Source organism: Larus michahellis, chromosome 1, assembly GCF_964199755.1.
Source record: "Larus michahellis chromosome 1, bLarMic1.1, whole genome shotgun sequence".
NCBI classification, from domain to species: domain Eukaryota; kingdom Metazoa; phylum Chordata; class Aves; order Charadriiformes; family Laridae; genus Larus; species Larus michahellis.
Window position 1 is genome coordinate 78,418,937 of NC_133896.1, and position 12,464 is coordinate 78,431,400.

Here is a 12,464-nt window from a genome sequence, read left to right on the forward strand (position 1 = left end):
CACAGCTGCACCAGGACACCAAATGCAAGGGTAACGTTGGGGGCCTCCAAGATAAGTCTATTTTTCCAAGCCTGTTTATAAAATACCGCTTGCATAGAAGGACAAAACTTGTATGGACTAATGAAAGCGCTATCAGTAGGAACCCTGTTTGGTTCTTCCCTGCTTCCTTCCCTTCAAATGTCAGAGACAGGTAAGAAAACAGAGGAAGGAGAATATTTGCATATAATGAAGAGAATTACTGTCCTCCTCTGTTACATTTCCTTGGGTACCTACAGCAGCACTTGGAGAGAACCCCAACAACCACCACGTTACCCTGGACTCTCTCAGCATTTTTGGCAAGAAAATAACAGATCACAGGAAGGTTTCAGAAGGGCTCAGTGTTGGCCCAATTCATCTCCCCTCAATGTCAACGTGAGCAGCATTAAAGATCAGATTGACTGACTCTGAGTACCCTTCAGAGAAATCTTACTTACTTGAGGTAACCGGATGTATGCCAATAGAAAAGTCGCAGACCAAACCTGGAGAAATCAAGAAGCCCAAAGTGAACTTCATTGCCTTTTGGACTCGCCTTCAATCACAAACATAATTACCTCAAGAGGACAGAAAGGGAGGGATTGAGGGGGGGGAAAAAAAAAACAAACAAACAACAGGAAAAGTTATGTCAAATCCCACATGCTTCTGAAGTCTAAACACTGGTCGGTCTCAAGGGCATAATATACTGATTTCATCCGGACTCAAATTTAAATAATGACAATAGGCAAAATTTTAAAACAGACTCACAGAAGCTAAAGGGAAAACAGAAATTAAGGGGAAAAGCAAAACTTGTGTGTCAATTAAATCAGAAATACTAATCAGAAAAATCCAATGCTTCTTCCCCAATACTAGTCAGAAAAATCCAATGCTTCTTCCCCTTTATTCAGGTCCCCATCATCACCAAGACACCTGATGACCTGTTTACAGCAGCAAGAACAGAAATTAAGCAATACCTTTCCCTGAACTCTCCTGCACCAGTCCCACATTCTGACTGGTCTCATCTTTGCTTCTAGTCCAACAAACCACTGCTGGAGTGAAAAATCACACAAAACCAAACAAGCACCCCACTTTTTCAAATTCATACTGATACTTTCAGGGCTGTAACAGCACCACCCCAATGTCAGAAGGATGCTACAAAATTAGCAAACTGACAAATGTGAGATGAGGACTTCCTCCAACCACGTGGAGGAGAGACACAGAACAGTACCATCTCCAAATGTTTAAAAACCCATAAAAATTATTACAGCTGCATAGAAAAAGTACAGATTGATTATTAAAAAAAGGTGATTATTCACCAAACTTAGTGAACAGAAATGTTTCTATTATTCCATTGTTGTTCATGCATTTTAAATTAATGCTTTCTCTCAGGCTGCCTCACTGTATCATGTAGGATTCTGAAACAGAGCTAAACTCTGGAAACAGAGTCTCTAAGTCATAAAAAGTACTCAAACATACCTGTGAAAATGTAATTAATTTCTAAATGTTTTCAGATTTCAAATAGAAAGCATTTTTTAAAGATGGATAAGAAAACGCGGTTTCAAGATTGGCGTTTTCACAACTAACTACTGCCCCTTTCAGAAAAGTAAACATGGAATTAATTAGCTGCCTTCACCTTCAATCTTTTCACATTCAGTTTTAAGAATTAATTTACCAAGAGAAGGTCTTCTTGATTTCACAGTTCACACACTACACCTGCTGGAGCACATGGACACCTCAACACATCATACACATCAGTTCTATACACCTTCCATAGAGTGAACTAAGACTATATGAACACTAGGTTCATCGCTGATGTCAGGCTCTACGTCAAGCACGTGCAGGCAACTAACCAACCAAACCAGCTCCCTAGAGACACAAGAGACAACTTTATTTCAGCAACTGAATTAATCATATTGAAGTCAAATGCGGCTTAGTAAAGATAACTATAAAAATATAAAAATAATTTCAAGAATTAAATAATCCAAGTTTCCCATGCTTCCACTGCATAGATGTTGGCTACTTAGTCAAACAGATGTAACATACGGTATGCTGTCAACTACATTTAAAGATTAACTTCATTCAAACTCAAAGAAACAAGAATCTTTTGACAGACCAGAACTGATGAGACAAAAATTCACAGGCAGATGCAACTGAAGAGCTCAGTTCACACCCTCCAAGATTCACTACAGGAGTCAGATAGGTACAAGGCTGTTGTAACAAATGATGATGCAAGGAACAGACACCCTGCGAATCCTTCAGAAACTTGCATCTTTCACCATGTTGTCTACATGATTGGGGAACTGTACTTAACACCCAGGTAATCTGTCCAATCCAGTGTTCACAGCAGGAGGAGGTCAGGAGCCAGGGCTGCCTTCCAAACCAGAAGCCCTATAACACAGAATCGTAGAATGTGGAAGGGACCTTTAAAGGTCATCTAGTCCAACCCACCCCCCCCCGCAATGAGCAGGGGCAAACGTGAGGGCTAGCAAAACCTAGGAAAAAAAAAGTAGATCTTTTATGTTCTAGAAAGCTCAATGATTGGTAGGCACTTACCTCCTGATAACCGTTAGGTACATCACTACGCTTGGTCCTCTAAAATAAAGCGTGCTCGTCTTTCAGTTCCTCAAATCACGTCCCAAGGGCAAGCAAAGTCTGTTTGCTTTTGTAAATGGATGTCTTGGACTAACGCCAGGAGCACCAGGTAAATATCTACTTTGGCTGTCACAGACAGTTTCAAGTTTGCTGTGGGGGTATTTTGTCCCTGAAGCACGGGATGATTGTATTTTATTAATAAAATTAAAACCTACATCTCCAACCATTTTCAGATCTTTGAAACAGTAACAGGGCTGTCTAGTGATCCAAGCAGAAACGGCCTGATAGCTATCTTCTTCTACTGACTTCAGAGCAAAGAATTTAACCTCTCAGTGCCTCTTAAGAGCAAAGGAGAGAGATGCCTTAGCAGGTCCAAAAAAGAAAAGTGCCTTAGGAAGATTTTCAGAAGTGACTTTCAAGTTTAAAAAACAGAGGAATTAAATGCTACTTGCTAAAGCATGAAGAAAGGTCGAGATTCCTGCACGAAGCGACATTTCTCTTTAAAGCTCTTTAAAAAGCAGTTCAGAAAAAAAAGCTGCATATGACTCGAAGTAGTTTTATTTCCCCTGTTGTGGTTTAGTGTAAAAACAGTGAGGAAGAAATGGACTACAGACAGCAAAATAGAATGTGTGGTTCTCTTACCATAGAGTGAACTTCCTCAGCTCTTCAAGGAGGAATTGATGGAGAATAAAATGAGAAGGAAGGGTTGAAGATGGAGACTACATAGCTGTGAAAATCAAACTAGGATGAGACACAAGCAGGATTTTTTTGCTTTCGTAAAGAAAACAAGACGTAATAGATTGTCTGGGGGTCTGTGGAGAGTAGGGAACTTCAACTGGTGGAGTAACAAAAGGAAAGCCTAAGAGCAAAAAAGAGAAGGAAAGCCTAATGAAGATGGATTTTTCAGGGAAAACTGACTGCTTCAAAAAAGTTGTCTTGAGAAACTGTTTTAAGAAAAATAGCATTAAAAGGGGAGGGTTTCTTGTAGAACTCTTGGGAGATATTTTGTGGTTACCATGCCACCAGGAAACGGTGGGACAACATGGAACTTGGAAAATTGAAAGCCACGCAGATGAATTTCCACATTGGTGTGGGAACTGTAAACTCTCTGTCCTCATTTCCTCCTCCTGGTTCTCCCTAGAAGAACCCTTCTCTGCTTCACAGTCCTTTTCACTTTGCCTTCTACATTTGAAGTAGAGAACACTTCTAAAAAGCTCCTGTTCATAATGAATTATCTTCCTCTCTTTCATATCCCTCTACAGATCACTGGTCCAAGCAATTACTTTCACCATGGCTTTCTTATCCTAATCTAAGACCACATTCACCTGAAATACTGTACTGGGTCTTTCCCATTACCCACCTGAAACAGGAGAATCTTCATAGTGTAGGATCCAGCCCCTCTTCCGTCCCGAGTGGTTGTGAGGAGAATAAGTTGGAAATTTTTCTAGAGTTGCAGTTCTCCTCCCTTGCTCTTCATCTTTTACAGCACCAAATAGCTCAGCAATAGGTGTCTACACAATTTATAAGCTCCTCATAGCTGCTTCTGCTGCTATCAGTAGTGTCCCTGGTGCTACGAAATGCAAAAGTCTCGCCTGTCCTGACACTTTCTCCTTACTGGGAAACAGATCAGCAAGAGCCTTTTTCACACTCAGAGTCACTGTTACTTGCCAAAACTTTGTGAGACAGCGCAGCGGCACCAGAGAGATCCAAACGCTATACTGTATGAAAAAGAATCACTTTATTAATATTTGGAAGGTTTCCTTTACAGGCTTTTAAGCCAGCCATTTAGTATTTAGTTTACAAGGAGGCACGCTCCTGTCTGCCTGTTAGTTCACGTCTCTTCTATTGCCAGAGCCATTATCCCATTCCCTTGATGGTATTTTATCCACGTGCATATAAATACATATAAACAATAATCTGCACACTGTCCTCAAGTGGAAACAACATGCTAGTCACTCTTAAAACATTGCTTTCAATCCTTTGTAACTTCAGCTGCACTTTCTTCAAACAAGGAAAATCAACAATCTTCATTCACATAAGGTTACAGTCTTAACACAAAATGCAATGCGAAGCTGATTTTGGGGTAAGTACATATTCGAGAAATCAAAGAACTGTTCAAAATAAAGACAGCTGAACATCCTGGCAGAACCACCTTACGCTGAACTGTATGCAGAGTTATGGGTAAAAAACAGCAATAGACACAGAGAAAGGAAAACACGCTTTCAAAAGCATTCTTGATTTATTTAATCTTTAGAAATGAGCAAATTCAAATAGAACATCTCCTTGCCTGTGCTCAATATGAGTTTTGAGTATGGCTATAATCACCATAAAAACAGTGTTTGTCAACATATTGTGATAAGGCACTTGAAGAAACAACATTCACTACCAAACTGCAAAAGCCTAGGAACTGGGGCTAGTAACACTAGAGTATACAGTGTTGTCTCTCAGGGTTTGCCCCCCTACAGCCATATTAATTTGGATATTAGTAATGATTACCTAGAGGTTATAGAGAACAGTGCAACCCCTGAATACAGATAAAACTACCAATCAGAAAGTGCTACTTGTCTAGCTTCATCACAACATTTTCTTTCCTATGAGTCCTTCCCACCAGTGTCCTAAACCCAGGATTCCTTCAACTTCATGCCCTGCCTCCCTCAATCCTTCAGGTCAAATCACTTTAATCAACTTGGAGGGCACCAAATACAGGAGAGCTCACAGAGTGCTCTACTCCCTAGGATTTGAGGTCATTGTTGTTCCCTAGGACAGAGTCACAAGATTTTGAGCTCAGTCTCCTTCAAATCAGCTCTCTATGCAGTGTACCACTTCATCCTTCCTTTTCAGACCTTCCTCCCGGGGGAGGGCCGCAGACTTCCTCTCCCTTAGCCTACTGCCTTCTCAAGACTCCTGCATTTTCGCTTACTTCCCCTGAGCTCCTTCTTCAGTCTAGCCCTGCCTCCTCCCCAGACATGCCACATAAGGATAATACAGCTCTTGTGGTCCTACGCCTGCGTGAGGTTGATATACTCCATCATATCCTTATTATGAGTATACACAGACCGGACCAAGCAATTGCAAATCGGTGAAGACTGTCCCCAGTACAGGCAGTTCTACTTTAACAATATCAGTGTAGAAACTAAAGTTCAGTTCACACAGTTCACCCGATCCTAGAGACATGCAGTGACTTGGCCTCAGAAATGTAAACGGCTTTCCACTAGTTAATGCAGTTTGTTTCCTTTTTTTGCATTTGTAAAAGGGATCATGGAAATAAACACCCTAGCTATTAGTCATTTCCACCTTCAGAAATACCAGGCATTAGGCCGGCAGGACAGAGTTTGCATTAGAAAGGAGAACTCTCACAGCAAAAGAAAAAAGTGCTTTCAAAAGAACTTAAATAAGAAAAATTTTTCTGTTATGCCCTTTGAAACAAAGATCAATGCAAACCCAAATCTTTTAAACTGATGTTATTCCTTCAGTGTTATCATAATACCCCAGCATCATATTCATACCACTGCAAAGAAATGCTAAGCTTAATTAATACCTTTGTCCACTAAATCATAAACATATGCTCCAATAAGCCTTTAAGTCCGCCTCATCTGCCTGGAGCTACCCCCATAAGGCTATCTCATGCCTTATACTACAAACGCTAGCCCTTAAGGTTTATTTTTGATAGCAATGAGTGCAAGTGCTTGGAATATCAGAAGAAACAGTTTAACAGAGCCTGAAGAGGAAGGGCTTTCAAAAGCAGGCCTAGAACGAAAGGTGAGGTAGGGGTTGAAAGACAGCTGAAGCACAGTGCCATCTAACTGTGGCAATAGACAACTCAGAGAGACACATGACTTTCCCAGAAACACCTGTGCAATGAGGAAACCATCCAACATTGTTCACTGGAGAAGAGTATCCTGCCTCATCACAAACACACCCCAGGAAGTATGTCACTGAACCAGAGGCAGTGACCCATGAGACCAAACTGACAGATTTTTTCCCCAGAAAACATAGTGCTGACATTCAGAAATGCAAGTTTCATCTGAGAGAGGCTACAAGGAGCAGAAGAAACAGTCTTTGGAAGTCAGCTTTAGGAGGCCAGAAGAGATGGAGAGGAAGGACAGAGTGCACTAGTGATAGCTCTTCTGTCTCCAATAGAGCATCTTGTTACACATGAGCAAAATATACAAAAATTTGTATCTTCCAAATGAGCGCTTCTCAGAATTAAATTCTAGCATGCATTGTACTGAGTGACGAAAAGGGAGTTCCTCAGCACATCCCTACTTCACCACAATTTCACTGCCATGTAGAAAGGAAAAGACAAAGACCTATTTCTGATCCACTCCCATTCTCTGGGTATTGCTAAGCTGGCCCTACCAGGTTTGACTCAACCCTAAGGTCCATTAACAACCATGTCACAACTGAGGAAGCGCTCTGCTAATCCTGACATGTTTATTCTATTTTCTACAGACTCAAAGACAGTAACCCTCAGGTAAGAACCCTTCCCTGATCATGCACTGTCTTTTCCCAACCTCAGCACCATGTTCTAGTCATCACAATTCCTACAAGAATTTTGAAAGAACACAGCTTGACCTAGTCCAGAAAGCATCTTTAAGTGATCTTACACTAAAAAGGCACTTTGTCCATTGAGAATCACTAATGGAAAGCAAGTTTTCAAATATATAAAGTATCTTCGGCCCCCTGCCCTACCCTGACACAAACACCTTTCCAGCATAAACCCTGAGCATAGTAAGAAAAATTTTTAATTTTTTTTTTTTAAATTCCTTTACTAAGTATAGAATCATAGAATCATTTAGGTTGGAAAAGACCCTTGGGATCATCGAGTCCAACCATCAACTCCACTCTACAAAGTTCTCCCTTACACCATATCCCTTAACACCACATCTAAACGACTCTTAAACACATTCAAGGATGGTGACTCCACCACCTCCCTGGGCGTATGAAGTGATCTAATTCCACTTTTTTTCTATCCTACATAGGGTCGGCTATGAGGGCACAACAGGACTTTGTCCACTTCTGCCTTGAAAACCTGTGAGGACAGCCATTGCACAGCCCCTCTGGGCAACGTGTTCCAACGCTTGACTGTCCTCATAGCAGAAAAGGTTTTCATTATATCTGGCTTGAACTTCTTTTTTCAACTTACATAGGATCATAGAATGCATTGGGTTGGAAGGGGCCTTTAAAGATCATCTAGTCCAACCCCCCCTGCAGTAAGCAGGGACATCTTCAACTAGATCAGGTTGCTCAGAGCCTCATCAAGCCTGGCTTTGAATGTCTCCAGGGATGGGGCCTCCACCACCTCTCTGGGCAACCTGTTCCAGTGCCTCACCACCCTCATTGTAAAGAACTTCTTCCTCATGTCTAATCTAAACCTACCCTGCTCTAGTTTAAAGCCATTACCCCTCGTCCGATCACTACATGCCCTCACAAACAGCCCCTCTCCAGCTTTCCTATAGGCCCCCTTTAGGTACTAGAAGGCTGCTATAAGGTCTCCCTGGGGCCTTCTCTTCTCCAGGCTGAACAACCCCAACTCTCTCAGCCTGTCTTCATAGCAGAGGTGCTCCAGCCCTTTGATCATCTTCATGGCCCTCCTCTGGACCTGCTCCAACAGGCCCATGTCCTTCTTGTGCTGAGGGCTCCAACAACATTTGTTGTCCCTCATCCAACCACCACATACCAATGTCAAAAGCCTAGCTCTGTCTTCTTGATAACCTCCTCTTAAGTACTGGAAGGTTACTATAGGTCCCATCAAAGTCTTCTCTTCTCCAGGCTGACAAGCCCAGTTCCCTCAGCATATTATTCTCATACTTTATCAGGGCCCCGAGCACAGTGAAAGGCCTTTAAAGGCTCAGGGGCTCTGTCTGAGCTCTGCCTTTGGCCTTCAGTCCCTGCAAAAGCTATGCTGTAGGTGTGCCTGTCTCCAGCCATGCTTGTATATGGTCGTGGACCCTGATGATTCAGGCCCTGGCCCATGGTGTGACTTCCTCACTTGATGTCAGACCTGCTGCATCACTCTGGACCTGCTCTGTGATAACTGGACTGTGTCTGACCCCAATAACCATCACTGGGCCTGATCCTGACCTGTTGATTCACTTCTCAACTTGATCTTGGACCTGCCTTAGCACCACAAACCTGCCTGGCAATCTAGACTCTTGCTTGGCACTAGCTGCCTGACTTGGTACCACGGGATGGGACCCTGGCTGGTAGCGTACCTGCCTTGCCAGCTGGGTTACCACTCTCAGCTCCCAGCTCCCCATTTCTTACCAACAGCCATGTGCTCTGGACCCCAGCAGTCACAGTAGCCCTCCATTGGACTAGCTCCAATTTATCCATACCTTTCTTGTTTCCAAGAGCAGAAAACTGGATTCTAGACTCTGTCTAACCAATGCTAAGTACAGGGAGATAATCACTTCCTTTGGTATACTGGTTGCAGTCTTATTTAATATGGCCTTGCATACTGTTGGCTGCCTTTGCTTCAGGGCACACTGCTGGCTCATGCCCAACATTTTTAAAGCGTTCTCATCTCTTTTTATGCATCAATAAATGTAGTGACATTCTTGCAATACAGAAAACTAATGGGGCATCAGTCACTTGCAAATACCACAGTACCGAAACATGACAAAAGTGAAAAACTGAGATGGGTTTTCAATTGTCAAACCCAAGCGCAACAGGAATGTTAATGTACTGCTTCTAAAACAAGCAGACTCTTCTGGTCAAAGCCCAGCCAACCCTATACCAGCTCTCTCTGGGTAATACTGAGATAAAGTCTTGGATTCTCTAGTGCAAACTGCTAGTTTCACATGTGCCACAAATACAAAAGTAACACCTCCAAGCACTGCCTGCAGCAGTATTTTTTTGCTACTTCATTTTGTACTGTTCCCATGTTTCACTTCTTTATTGCAATGTTTTAGTTTGTGCATTTGGGAAGAGAGGGGTTAAACAAAGAAAAACAAAAACACGGTTGTGTTGGGAATATACTCACAGACAGGCTGAGGCTTGGCCTGCTTTGGAAGAAAGTAACTTTAAAAAGCAAGGAAAGCAAAGACTGTGGGATATGCATCTCCTCTGGCTATTTTCTGTTAAAATTGCCACAATAACTAAGATAACACTGACATTCCCAGTTAACCCTCTAACCCCCTCAAGACAGATGAACAGGACCATTCTAACTTCAGAGCTTTGTCTGAATAACGCAAATGATGCTGCATTAGTTATATTCTGATCCCAACGTTTTCTCAAACAGCTTTATTCATGAGAATTAGTTTTAAAGGAAGTGTAGATGCCTAAACCCAAATTTGCCATAAATTCCACAGCCCCATTACAGAAAAGGCCTTGTCTGTAGGATTTGCAATTTGAACAGCACAGGTCTAAAAACGTGAAAGGGAAAGATATGGAGGGAGAAGCTACATTAGCTCCACCAGTTTTCATTCTTGGAGCTCACAAAAAATGCAAAATGGAAGCAAAAGCCATAGAAATATAAAGACTGACTTTTTTCCTTGGTGTTATCAACCACGTGCACATCACACTGGTAATTTATCTTTAGATATTTTTTAAATTATTGAGTGCTAACTTGGCTACTCTGCTGATGTAACTCATATGAATGCATTTCTTCAGTGGCTATTATCCTTTGCCATTTTACACTCTGGCTATAAAGAATTACATCTATCAACGTAAACAAACCATTAAAACTACCTGTGGCACCCATTACTAAGAACTTTCCTACAGCAATATGTTAAAGTTTTGGCATCCACAGGTAAAGTTTAGGCACATCTAGAAGTAACAGCACAAACAAGTCTCATGATTTCATTCTCACGGCTGTTCTGGAGATTATCCCATTTTTTCCTAGTCACATCCCAGGTGACTTACCCCAAAGCCTTAAAATAAGTTCAGTGCAGTCAGGTAGGAAAATCAGGTGCCCCCATTCCTAGCCCTGCGGTTCAAACCACAAAACTATACAGAATAAAAGCACAGAACAAAAGAGATGATAAAAGGACTAAGCAAAGAAAGGCAGCTTTATTCACCCCTGTAGTCTGGTTTTCCCCCCACCGCAGCATCCCCATACCTCTCCTCTCTGCCCACCAGCAATCTCTGGAGCTGGAGGCCTTTTTGAGAGGGGCAGCGCTCATGGAGCTCCCACCTCCCATCAGGAGCACAGTGACAAGCGATATCCAAGATTCAGCAAGAAAAGTTTCCAAAAGTTTGAACGCGAAAAGGCAAAGCTGGAGCCAAGTTTTACGTAAGAAGGGGGAAGGCAGGCACCGTTGGCACCACTTCTGCGGGCGGCTGCCGAAAAGAGCTGTCAGCCCACCCGGCAGCCGTGGGACTGCTCCCCCATCGCCGCCGGGACCGCAGCCTCCCTCCTGCCTCCCGGGCTTCCCTCCCGCAGCCTCACGCGTTCTCTGTCCCCCGCGGGGGCTTCTCCGCGCTCCCACCCACCCAAGGCTCGGCCCGGCTCTGCGCCCTCACGCCCCGCTACAGCCTCGGGGGGTGTGCAAGGGGAGAAGAAAGGAAGCCCCCCGCCTGCCAGCAGCGCTGTTGCAGGCGTATTTCCCCCGGTGGCCGGGGGAAACCTCGCTGCTCCCCTTAAGAGATGGGCAACGCGGGCTCCTCAGTAGAGAGCAGGACCGCGTACGCAGACGCCGCTGGGCTCCTCTCGTCCCTCTGAACTAACTTTCCTGTTTCCGCAAAAAAAGTATACAGACCCCAGGAGGGTTGGGGGGAGGGGGGATGTTACTGTTTTCTCCACATGCTCTTCACCCCTACGAGCCATTCGCACCCCTCCAGCACCCCCCACCCCGCTCCGCCCGCCGGGACCCCGCCGCCCACCCAGAGCCTCCCAACCGCCAGACCGGCACCCCCGCCACCGGCTGCCCCCCGCCGCCGCCGCCCCGCCCCGCCCCGCTCCTGCCATCTCCCAAGGCCGGGAAAGCACCCACAACTTTCCACCGCCCCCCGCGGCGCCGGGTCTCACCCGCGCGTCCCTGGGCCGGGCCGGGCCGGGCCGGATAGGGCCGAGTGGTGGGGGAGCAGCAGGAGCACGGCAGGACACGGATCCAGCTCCTGCCAGCGGAAACGGGAGGAGGGGCTCGGACCGGCGCTACCGAGCGGGGAGGAGCTGGGGGCGCTGCCCAGGGGAGGCTCCAGCGCCGCGGAGGAGGGGAGGGAGGGCCGCCGGCCCAGTCCTCCAGCGCGCCTGACGCCGCTTGGTGCGTGAGACCGCCGCCATCCCGCGCCGGATCCCCTTTCTGAGGGCTTTGCCAAGAAGCCTGCTCGTCCGGGGCCCGCCCCGCTCCCTGTGCTGCCCACGCACCCCACGGGAGCCCCCCGGAACCCCAGGGGCATCCCTCGTTTGCGCCCTCCCAGAGTTCGCGGGCTGCGCCGGGGCTGACCGCCTCCCCCCCTCCCTCAGCTGCCTTCCCTGCCGAGAGGGGCCTGGTGTTGAGCGCCTCGCTGGGTTCCGGCAGGCAGGGGCAGTAGCCAGGTTAAGCTGTGAGCCGGCAGGAGGCTGGGATGAATGTAAGCCACTGGCGGCTAGACCGCTGCTGCAAATGGCAAACCCGTGGCTAAGCTGCTCGTTAGTCCCAAGCCCACGAGTGCTATTATGTTGTTGTGGCTCGTAGCACAGCAGGTGAGCTTGTCTGAGTGTTTGCCTGAGCTCTCTGCCCTGGCAGGAGGAGGCTGCAGTCCGTGAGGGAGATCCTCTGAGATGCTGCAGGAAGTCCCCACCTGCCTTCCCCCGGGTGTCGGGTATTGGTGGAAGTGCAACAAAAAGTTAACCAACTTCAGACACTGTCTCCAGCAGAAGTGTCTCTCGAATCTTAACACAGCTGGAGAAGGTTCTGGTGCAGACCGCTAAGCAA

General features: G+C 45.6%; 1 protein-coding gene across 2 annotated transcripts in view; it reads right to left on the reverse strand.

The window, feature by feature from the left end:
- TSPAN9 (tetraspanin 9) overlaps positions 1-11,687 on the reverse strand; it is a 200,750-nt gene extending 189,063 nt beyond the window's left edge. Inside the window, exons 1-2 of one of the 2 annotated variants that reach the window (XM_074588257.1) lie at positions 11,576-11,665; positions 474-518 (exon numbers count right to left, since the gene is read on the reverse strand). The gene's annotated coding sequence lies outside the window, so the exon portion shown is untranslated. Of the gene's footprint in view, positions 1-473; positions 519-11,575 lie in introns of both variants that reach the window. The other variant, XM_074588246.1, reaches the window with a different exon arrangement.
- Positions 11,688-12,464: the final 777 nt, after the last annotated feature.